At 41.4% G+C, this 10,395-nt stretch overlaps 1 protein-coding gene and 1 pseudogene across 1 annotated transcript in view; both read right to left on the reverse strand.

The window, feature by feature from the left end:
- IL4R (interleukin 4 receptor) overlaps positions 1 to 66 on the reverse strand; it is a 37,757-nt gene extending 37,691 nt beyond the window's left edge. Inside the window, exon 1 of the mRNA XM_008566615.1 lies at positions 17 to 66. The gene's annotated coding sequence lies outside the window, so the exon portion shown is untranslated. The remainder of the gene's footprint in view (positions 1 to 16) is intronic.
- Positions 67 to 9,279: 9,213 nt separating this feature from the next.
- Positions 9,280 to 9,847, reverse strand: LOC103585613 (annotated as a pseudogene).
- Between the last annotated feature and the right edge of the window lie 548 nt (positions 9,848 to 10,395).

The following is a 10,395-nucleotide window of genomic DNA, read 5'->3' on the forward strand; positions in this document are numbered from 1 at the left end:
CGACGCCAGGTCCTACCTGCGCGCCCCTGCTCCATTCGCCGTCCGAGCGGGAAGTGGGGACCCCTCTGGCGTCCCGGCGCTGGCCCGCGCGGCGCGGGGCTTTCCTGGGCGCTGGACAGGGTCCGCCCCCGCTTCCTGCGCCCCGCCCCGGTGCCCCGCGGAGTTGCAGGCGCCGTCGCGCCCCGCCCCTCCCCGGTGGCACGCCCAGCCTCTTGCCCGGCCGGCTCGGGGGACCCGATTCTCCGCCCCTGTCACTGTCCCCACCGTCCCTACAGGCCAAGCCGACCTCCTCTCCTAGGGGCGACCCCAGCACCCCGCCACGACCCTGTTGCGCTCCCTCTCCCACTCAGCAGCCTGAGGTCGCGCCCCCGTGGAGAACTCCGCAGTAGTTCCCCTTGCTCTAGAATACAATGCCAACCCCTGCCCGGGCCTCCCGGATTCGGCTCCTGCCTATCCGCACCCCCTCCTCCTTCCCTTCCTGCCAGGGCCCCTCCCGTCACTCTGCAGAGAAGGCAATTGCCTTTGGGGTTGGGGGCTGGGCGACTCAATCCCCCCTTCCCGAAAGCCCAACTTCTAAGTGCCAGTGTTTGTTCATGCTTTCAATTAATGTTTACTGAGCGCCTACTCCAGAAATATTTAGATAGCAAAACAACCCTTCAATCAACAGCTGGTACAGTCTGTCAGGCCCTGTGCTAAGGCACTGCATAGATCAACTCATTTAATCCTCACAACTACCCTTATGAGGGAGCTATACTACTATCGCCCGTTTTACAGATGGGGAAACTGAGGGGCGGGGCAGTTAAGAAACTTGCTCAGAACTACACAGCAGGTAAGCGATAGAGCTGGGATTTGAACCCAGGCTCCATGGACCGCTAACCCCTGGACACCATAAAAGCCCTGATGGAACCAGATGGTAGGGAAAAACACTAAACAAAGTATTTCAGGTAAGAGAGGCCCCAAGAAGAAAGTAAAACAGAGACCTATTAGGCCAGTGGGACAGGTGGTCAGGGAGGCCTGTCTGAGGAGGAGATGTTTCAGCTGAGAACCGGATGAGGATCTGGGGAGAAGACTAGTTTAGGGAGAGGAAGCAGCAGATGCAGAGGCCCTGGGGTGGAAAGCAGCATGCTGGAGGATGGCCTAACACCAGAGTGGCTGTGGAGCCTTGAGTGAGGGGCCAGCGCAAGGACGTAAGGTGGGAGATGGGTAGATTCAGGCTGGGGGCCGGGGGTTACCCAGAGAGTAATTTGACCCCATCCTGTCCTTAAGGATCTCTCAGTCTGGGGGTGCAGGCAAACTTCTTGGAGCCAAGGACAGCCCAGTGGGATCAAGTGCTGTGGTGGAGGGTGAGCCAGGCCCTGATGGGTAAGGATTGGCTTCCTAGGGGAGGGGGCACAGTGTTTAATTAGTCTTTACATGCTTTCATGTCTTGGCCCTACTGTGTGCCTCACCCTGTGACAAATGCTGAGGATGCAGACATGAATACGTGAAACAGACACAGGTCCTGCCCTCTGAGACCTTACAATGAAATGCTCAAGACAGCTGCCAAGTAAGGGACAGTACAGTGGACTCAGTCCTGGGAGTCAGGGATGGCATCCTGGAGGAGGTGGCCTCTGACTGGTGCTTCCAAGGATCAGTGAGAAAAAGGGAGGGAAAAGGGAGAGGCATTCAGGTGGAGGAGACCATATGAGCAAACACTTGGAGGTGAGAAGTGGCACGGGGTGTGGAAAAACCCATCACTTAGCATCTATTTCTTGACGCCTCCATGTGCCAGGTCCTGGGCTGGGGCTGCAGAGAGTGAGAAATAGATAGACCATCCCCTGCTTTGTAGCCTGGGGAGCTGGCTGGGGCACTGACAGGTAAATGGACCTAAGCAGGAGGAGTGATGGGGACAGCCCAGATGCACCCTGGGCAGAGAGGGCCTCAGGAAGGGCTGCTGGGAAGCTTGGGTTTCAAGAGGAGAGGAAACTCTCCAGCTAGGGTGTGACTCTCACTCCCAGACACACTCACACTGTCTCACACTCATTACTCACACATCCACACACTCCCACATGGTTGATATCTAAACCCACACAGTTTGGAATTCAGCCCTGCAAGCTGCCCCTTGTAAAGACGAAACCTTCCTTTGTCTGGCCTTTGTGTCTCTAAGTCTGTGCCCAATCTCATCCGAAGACAACAGCAAAAGTCTACCTTTGAAGTCCTTTGGGAATATTCAGCTTGGACTGTATCCCCTTCTGACCCCCCAAACTGGGCCCTCGTCCTGTTGTCGCGCCCATACCGGGGACCAGCAACGGGATTGCAACCCTCAGTGTTGCGCCCGCACCACACTCAGCCAGTGAGCGGGAACCGGTCTCCACATGGGATCCGAACCCTTGGCAGGAGCGCAGCCGCACTCCCAAGCGGCGCACTCTCCAGTGCGCCACCGGGCCAGCCCAGAAGTTTTAAATTTTAATGAAGTCCAAGTTATCAATTTTTTTCTCTCATGGGTCATGTTTTTGGTGTTGTATCTCAAAGCTCATTGCCAAACCCAAGGTCACCTAGATTCAAGATTTTATCCTATGGTATCTTCTAGAAGTTTTATAGTTTTGCATATTACATTTAGGTCTATGATCCATTTTCAGTTAATTTTTTGTAAAAGGTGTAAGGTCTGTGTCTAAATTAACTTTTGTTCCTTTGCATATGAATGTCCAGTTCTTCCAGCACTATTTGTTGAAAAGACTACCATTTTCCTGTTGAATTGCCTTTGCTTCTTTGTCAAGGATCAGTTCACTATACTTGCATTGGTATATTTGTGGGCTCTCTGCTGTAATCCATTGATCTATTTGTCTGTTCTTTCTTTATTATTATATTATTAATTTTATTACTATTATTTATTTATTTATTTTTATTTTAACTTCTCAATATACATTGTAGCTGATTTTCATGTCCCTTTACCCATTCTTCTTTCACCCCCTCTCTCTCCCCTCCCCCCACCACATCATATCTGTTCACTCATCTTAACAAGTTCAAGGAATTGTTGTGTCTTCTTCTCCCCCTTGTTTGTATATTTATTTATTTTTAGCTCCCACAAATAAGTGAGAATATGTGGTATTTCTCTTTCTGTGCCTGACTTGTTTCACTTAATATAATTTTCTCTAATTCCATCTGTGTTGTTGCAAGTGGTAGTATTTCATTCTTTTTTTTATAACAGAGTGGTATTCCACTGTGTAGTTATACCACAGTTTCCTTATCCACTCATCTGATGATGGACATTTGGGCTGGTTCCAACTCTTGGCTATTATAAATAGTGCTGCAATAAACACTGGAGTACAGGTATCTCTTTGGCATGATGATTTCCATTCCTCTGGATATATTCCCAGCAGTGGAATAGCTGGGTCATGTGGTAGATCTATCTGTAAGTGTTTTAGGAAACTCCATACCATTTTCCATAAAGCATGCACCATTTTGTAGTTGCACCAACAGTGTATGAGAGTTCCTTTTTCTCCACAACCTTGCCATCATTTATCATTCTCAGTCTTTTGGATATTAGCCATCATAACTGGAGTGAGATGGCATCTCAAAGCAGTTTTGATTTGCATTTCCCGAACGCTGAGTGATGTTGGCCATTTCTGTATCTTTCTTTGAGAAATGCCTATTCAGCTCCTTTGCCCATTTTTTTTTTTGTCTTTTTTTTTTTGTGACCGGCTGTACTGCGCTCAGCCAGTGAGCACACCGGCCATCCCTATATAGGAACCGAACCCACAGCGGGAGCACTGCTGCGATCCCAATGCCGCACTCTCCCGAGTGTGCCGCAAGGTTGGCCCTCCTTTGCCCATTTTTAAGTTGGGTTATTTGGTTTTTTGCTGTAAAGTTGTTTGAGTTCCTTGTATATTCTGGATATTAATCCTTTGTCAGATGTATATTTTGCAAATTTTTCTCCCACTCTGTTGGTTGTCTTTTAACTCTGTTAATTGTTTCTTTTGCTGTGCAGAAGCTTTTTAGTTTGACATAATCCCATTTGTTTATTTTTCCTTTGGTTGCCTGTGCTTTTGGGGTCATATTCATGAAGTCTGTACCCACTCCTGCTTTCTGGAGTGTTTCCCCTATGTTTTCTTTAAGGAGTTTTATTGTTTCAGGATATAATATTTAATACTTTAATCCATTTTTAGTTGATTTTGGTATGTGGTGAGAGGTACAGGTCTAGTTTCATTCTCTTACATATGAATATCCGGTTTTCCCAGCACCATTTGTTGAACAGTGTGTAGACTTCCCCAGTGTGTAGACTTGGTGCCTTTGTCAAAGATCAGATCGCAGTAAGTGCGTGGGTTGATTTCTGGGTTCTCTATTCTATTCCATTAATCCTTGTTTCTGTTTTAAAGCCAGTACCATGCTGTTTTGGTTATTATAGATTTGTAGTATAGTTTAAAGTCAGGTAGTGTTATGCCTCCATCCTTATTTTTTTGCTCAGGATTAATTTGGCTATGTGTGGTCTTTCATTATTCCATATAAATGTCTGAATAGTTTTTTCCATTTCTGAGAAAAATGTCATTGGAATTTTGGTGGGGATTGCATTGAATTTGTAGATCACTTTGGGTAATATAGACATTTTCACAATGTTAATTCTTCCGATCCGAGAGCATGGGATATCTTTCCATCTTCCTGTGTCCTCTTTAATTTCTCTCAACAGTAGTTTGTAGCTCTCTTTGTAGAGATTTTTCACATCCTTGGTTACCTTTATTTCTAAGTATTTTATTTTTTTGGTGGCTATTGTAAATGGGCTAGCTTTCTTGATTTCTTTTTCTGCATGTTTACTGATTTTTGTGTGTTGATTTTGTATCCTGCAACTTTGCTGAAATCATTTATCAACTCTAAGAGTTTTTTTGTAGAGGCTTTAGACTGTTCAATATATAAGATCATATCACCCACAAACAGGGACAGTTTGACTTCATCTTTTCCAATCTGGATGCCCTTTATTTCCTTTTTTTCTCTGATTGCTCTGGCTAGTACTTCCAACACTATGTTGAATAGGAGTGGTGAAAGTGGGCATCCTTGTCTAGTTCCTGCTTTTAAGTGAAAAGCTTTCAGCTTTTCCCCACCATTCAGGATGATATTGGCAATGGGCTTATCATGTATGGCTCTATGTTGAGATACTTTCCATCTATACCTAACTCGTAGAGGGTCTTTGTCATGAAAGAATGTTGAATATTGTCAAATGCTTTTTCAGCATCTATAGAGATGATCATATGGTTTTTGTCTTTGCTTTTATCGATGTGGTGTATCACATTTATTGATTTGCATATGTTGAACCAACCTTGCATCCCTGGGATGAATCCCACTTGATCATAGTGGATAATTTTGTCTATGTGTTGCTGTATTCTGTTAGTTAGTATTTTATTGAGGCTTTTTGCATCTATATTCATCAGGGATATTGGCCTGTAATTTTCTATTTTTGATGTATCTTTGTCTGGTGTTGGTCTCAGGGTGATGTTTGCCTCATAGAATGAGTTTGGGAGAATGGTCTCTGTTTCAATCTTTTAGAATAGTTTGTAGAGAATTGGTATCAATTCCTCTTTGAAAGTCTGCAGCAAACCCATTGGGTCCTGGGCTTTTCTTTGTTGGGAGCCTTCTGATAACAGCTTCAATTTCTTTTATTGTTATTGCTTTGTTCAGATTTTCTACATCTTCTTGGCTCAGTTTTGGTGGTTTGTATGTGTCCAGAAATTTATCCATTTCCTCCAGATTTTCAAACTTGTTGACATATAGTTGTTTATAGTAGTCTCTAATGATTCCTTGTATTTCTGAGGTATCAGTTGTAATATCACCTTTTTCATTTCTAATTTTTGTTATTTGGGTCTTCTCTTTTCTTAGTTAGCCTTGCTAAATAAAGGTTTGCCAATTTTTTTTTTTTTTTGTCTTTTTTGTGACCAGTAAGGGGATCGCAACCCTTGGCTTGGTGTTGCCCACACTGTGCTCAGCCAGTGAGCACACCGGACATTCCCATATAGGATCCGAACCCGTGGCAGGAGCGGCGCTGCGCTCCCAGCGCTGCACTCTCCTGAGTGCACCACGGGGTCGGCCCAAGGTTTGCCAATTTTATTTATATTTTCAAAAAGCCAACTTTTTGTTTCATTGATCTTTTGTATCATTTTTTTGGTTTCTATTTCATTAAGTTCTGCTCTGATCTTAATTATTTCTTTCCATCTATTAACTTTGGGTTTGGATTGTTCTTGTTTTTCTAGTTCGTTAAGGTGAAGTGTTAGGTTGTTTATTTGCCCTCTTTCCATTCTTCTGAAGTAAGCATTTAATGTGATAAATTTCTCCCTTAGTACTGCTTTTGCAGTATCCCACAGGGCTTGGTATGATGTGTCATTATTTTCATTATATTCAAGAAATTTTTTGATTTCCTGTTTAATTTCTTCTTGGTCCCATATGTCATTAAGTAGAATGTTGTTTAATTTCCATACGTTTGTATAGTTTCCAGAGTTTTGTTTGTTATTGATTTCTAATTTTAATCCATTGTGATCTGAAAAAATAGATGGAATAATTCCAATTTTTTTGAATTTGTTGAGACTTGATTTGTGACCTACCATGTGGTCTATCCTGTAGAATGTTCCATGTGCTGATGAGCAGAATGAATATTCTGAGGTTGTTGGATGGAATGTTCTGTAGATATCTGCCAAGTCCAATTTTGTGTTTAAATTTTGTGTTTCTCTATTGATTTTTTGCCTGTCCAATATTTTGCCAATCCAGATCTAGATGATCTGTCCAATGTTGAGAGTGGGGTGTTCAGGTCTCCTGCCATTATGGCGTTAGTGTCTATCTCATGCTTTAGATCTAATAGTGTTTGCTTTATAAATTTGGATGCTCTGATGTTAGGTGCATATATATTCATGGTTGTTATGTCTTCTTGATGGATAGATACTTTTATCATTATATAGTGGCCTTCTTTATCTCTTTTTATGGTTTTTGGTTTAAAGTCTATTTTATCTGTATAAGAATAGCTACTCCAGCTTGTTTTCCATTTCTATTTGCATGATCTATCTTTTTCTGTTGTTTCATTCTTAGTCTATGTGTGTCTTTACAGGTGAGGCGAGTCTCTTAAAGGTAGCATAGTGTTGGGTCCATCTTTTTAATCCAGTCATTCAGTCTGTGTCTTTTGAGTGGGAAATTTAATCCCTTTACATTAGAGTTATTATTGAAAGGTGTTGATTTACTCCTAGCATTTTACTGATTTTTGTTTAAATGTCTTAAGTATATTTTGTTCATTTCTTTCTAATTTTCTGTTTGTCTTCTGTGTTAGTTGGTTTCTTGGGGTAGTCGATAAACTATTCTTTCTTTCTTTTTTTTTTTTTTTTGTCTTTTTTCATGTCCGGCAATGGATTGCAACCCTCAGTGTCGTGCCCGTACCAGACCGGGACCGGCAACGGGATCGCAACCCTCGGTGTTGCACCCACACCTCGCTCAGCCAGTGAGCGGGAACCGGTCTGTATGTGGGATCCGAACCCTCGGTGGGAGCGCCACCGCGCTTCCCAAGTGGCGCACTGTAGCAGTGCGCCACCGGGCCAGCCCAAAACTATTGTTTCTTTTTATTGTTAGCATTTTTGTTTTACTGGTAGCTTTTATTCTTTCTTGAGTGTTCATGGCAGTGATGGTTGTTTTTCATGTATCAAACCCAGTACTCCCTTGAGAATTTCTTGTAAGGCTGGTCATGTGGTAGTGAACTGCCACAGTTTATGTTTGTCTGAGAAATATACTATTTGTCCTTCATTTTGGAAGGATAGCCTTGCTGGGTAAAGTATTCTCAGTTGGCAATTTTTGTCCTTTAGTATTTTGAATATATCATCCCATTCTTTTCTGGCTTTTAGGGTTTCTGATCAAAAGTCTGATGTTATTCTGATTGTGGCTCCCTTATAGGTGACTTGCTGCTTCTCTCTTGCAGCTTTTAAGATTCTCTCTTTGTCATTGAGTTTTGCCAGTTTGACTATAACATGTCTTGGAGAGGACCTTTCTGGATTGAATATGTTTGGTGATCTTTGGACTTCCTGGATATGAAGATCTGTGACTTTCCCTATAACTGGGAAGTTTTCTGCTATTATTTCATTGAATATGGTTTCAATGCCATTTCCTTTTTCCTCCCCTTCTGGAATACCTATGATTCAGATATTCGAGGATTTAAGTTTGTCTGTTATCTCTCTTAGATTTTCTTCAATTTTAAAAATTCTTTTTTCTTTTTTCTGGTCCACCTGTGTTAATTCCAACAGCCTGTCTTCAAGGTCAGAAATTCTCTCTTCTGCTGTTCTAGCCTGCTGGTTAGACTCTCTGTTGTGTTTTTTATTTCATTGAATGAATCCTTCAGCTCCACAAGCTCTGCTACATTCTTTTTCAAGGCATTGATTTCTTTGCACATTTCTTCTTTCAGGTCCTGTATATTTTTCTCATTTCATTGTGTTGTCTAACTGAGTTTTCTTGTATCTCATTTAGTTTCCTTAGAATGGTTGCTTGAAATTCCTTGTCAGTCATTTCAAAGACTTCCTGTTCTATAGGATCTAGAGCTAAAATTCAGCTCTGTGCCCCACAAACATGTATAATCAATATGTTTCAATTTTTTAAAAAAGGAAAAAAAAATCTGGACCTTTCTTTTTTGGAAGATTATTAATTATTGATTCCATTTCTTTAATAAATATAAGAAAATTCTGATTATTATTTTTCCTTTGTGAATTTTGGTAGGTTGTGTCTTTGAAGCAGTTGGTCTATTTAGGTTATCAAATTTGTAGGCATAGACTTGTTCATAATATTTCTTTATTGTCCTTTTTCTGTCTGATATTATTAATTTGTGTCCTCTCTCTTTTTTTAACAAAAAAATTGTATCTACTTAGAAGCATTCAGAATGTCAACAAAACAGCTGCAATTTTTTTTTGTAATTACAGAGCAGTATTCAGTTAATAGAACAGTAATTATTTCATATAAGAGGCATCAGAGACAACTGAAGATAAAAAAAGAAAAACTACCATGTCCATATGTATCTATTTTGTGCTATGCACCAGCAAGAACCTGCTTAAATTTCCATGCCAATTTACAACCCTCATACCGTACCAGGCAAGGTTAGAGGCTACTGAAAATACCATCATGACAGGGCTATCTAAAGATACATTAAGTAGTGTGTTAACTATACAAAAAAGATGCTATTTAGTTTAAAGACAAATCTTACACAGCCTTACATTTCAATTTTTTTCTTTAAAAGGAATGAGTTGTGTACAGGGGTGTTAAATGTTTTATATCCAAAAAGAAACTGCTAGAACCAACTTATTCATCATCATCATCTTCCTCCTCCTCATCTTCCTCCTTTTTCAGTTTTTTTTCAGCCTTGACAAGTCCCTTTTTCACTGCATCAGGCTTTCCTTTAGCTTGGTATGCAGCAATATTCTTTTCATATATTTCCCATGGCTCAGCAACCTTCTCTGCATAAAGCCGCTTGCCATCTGCAGCAGTGCGGTTCCACATCTTTCCCAGTTTCTTGGCAACATTGCCAATGGATAGGCCAGGATGTTCTTTGATTTGGGGGCGGTACTCAGAACAGAACAAGAAAAAGGCAGAAGGAGGCCTCTTGGGTGCATTGGGTTCCTTGAACTTCTTTTTTGCTTCCCCTTTAGGAGGGACATAGGTTTTCCTTTCTTTTTTACAATAGGCCTTGTCTGCCTTTGCCGCGTTTTCAAATTTTCCTTTCTATTTAGCAGACATGGTCTTCCAACTCCTGAGCACTTCTTAAGTTGACTGAAGCATCTGGGTACTTGTGCTCCTCATGGCAACTTTGCACAAAGAATGCACATGATGTCATTTTGCCTCTCGGCTTCTTAAGATCTCCTTTGCCCAAGTTTAGTTATTTTTCCCCAGAGAGGCACATAACAGCCCAGTGCCCATCCCCTCTCACTTGTCCTGCGCTGTCTCTGTGGAGCTCAGTGTACTGCGATGGCTCCCTTTTTTTTTTTTTTTTTCTTGATTAGCCTAGTTTCACTGATCTTTTCAAAGAACCGTCTTTGGTTTTGCTTATTTTTTCCCAGTTGATTTTCTATTATTAATTCTATTGATTTGTGCTCTATTTTTTATTATTTATTTTCTTTTGCTTATTTTAGGTTTATATTGCTCTTCTTTTTCTAGTCTCCTAGACAGAAACTTAGAATATTGATTTTAGATCTTTCTTTCTAATATATACATTCAATGCATTTCCCTCTGAACACCGCTTCTGCTGTATCTCACAAACTTTGATAGGCTATATTTTCGTTTTTATTTAGTTAAAGATATTTTTAAAATTTCTCCTGTGATTTCTTCTTTGATCCATGTGTTATTGTGATATTGTGAAAATATGTATTTGGTCCCCGACTCCTGACACGAAACACCTAAAATCCTTATACTCTCCAAAGT

This window comes from Galeopterus variegatus, unplaced genomic scaffold (assembly GCF_000696425.1).
Source record: "Galeopterus variegatus unplaced genomic scaffold, G_variegatus-3.0.2 Scaffold256, whole genome shotgun sequence".
NCBI lineage: Eukaryota > Metazoa > Chordata > Mammalia > Dermoptera > Cynocephalidae > Galeopterus > Galeopterus variegatus.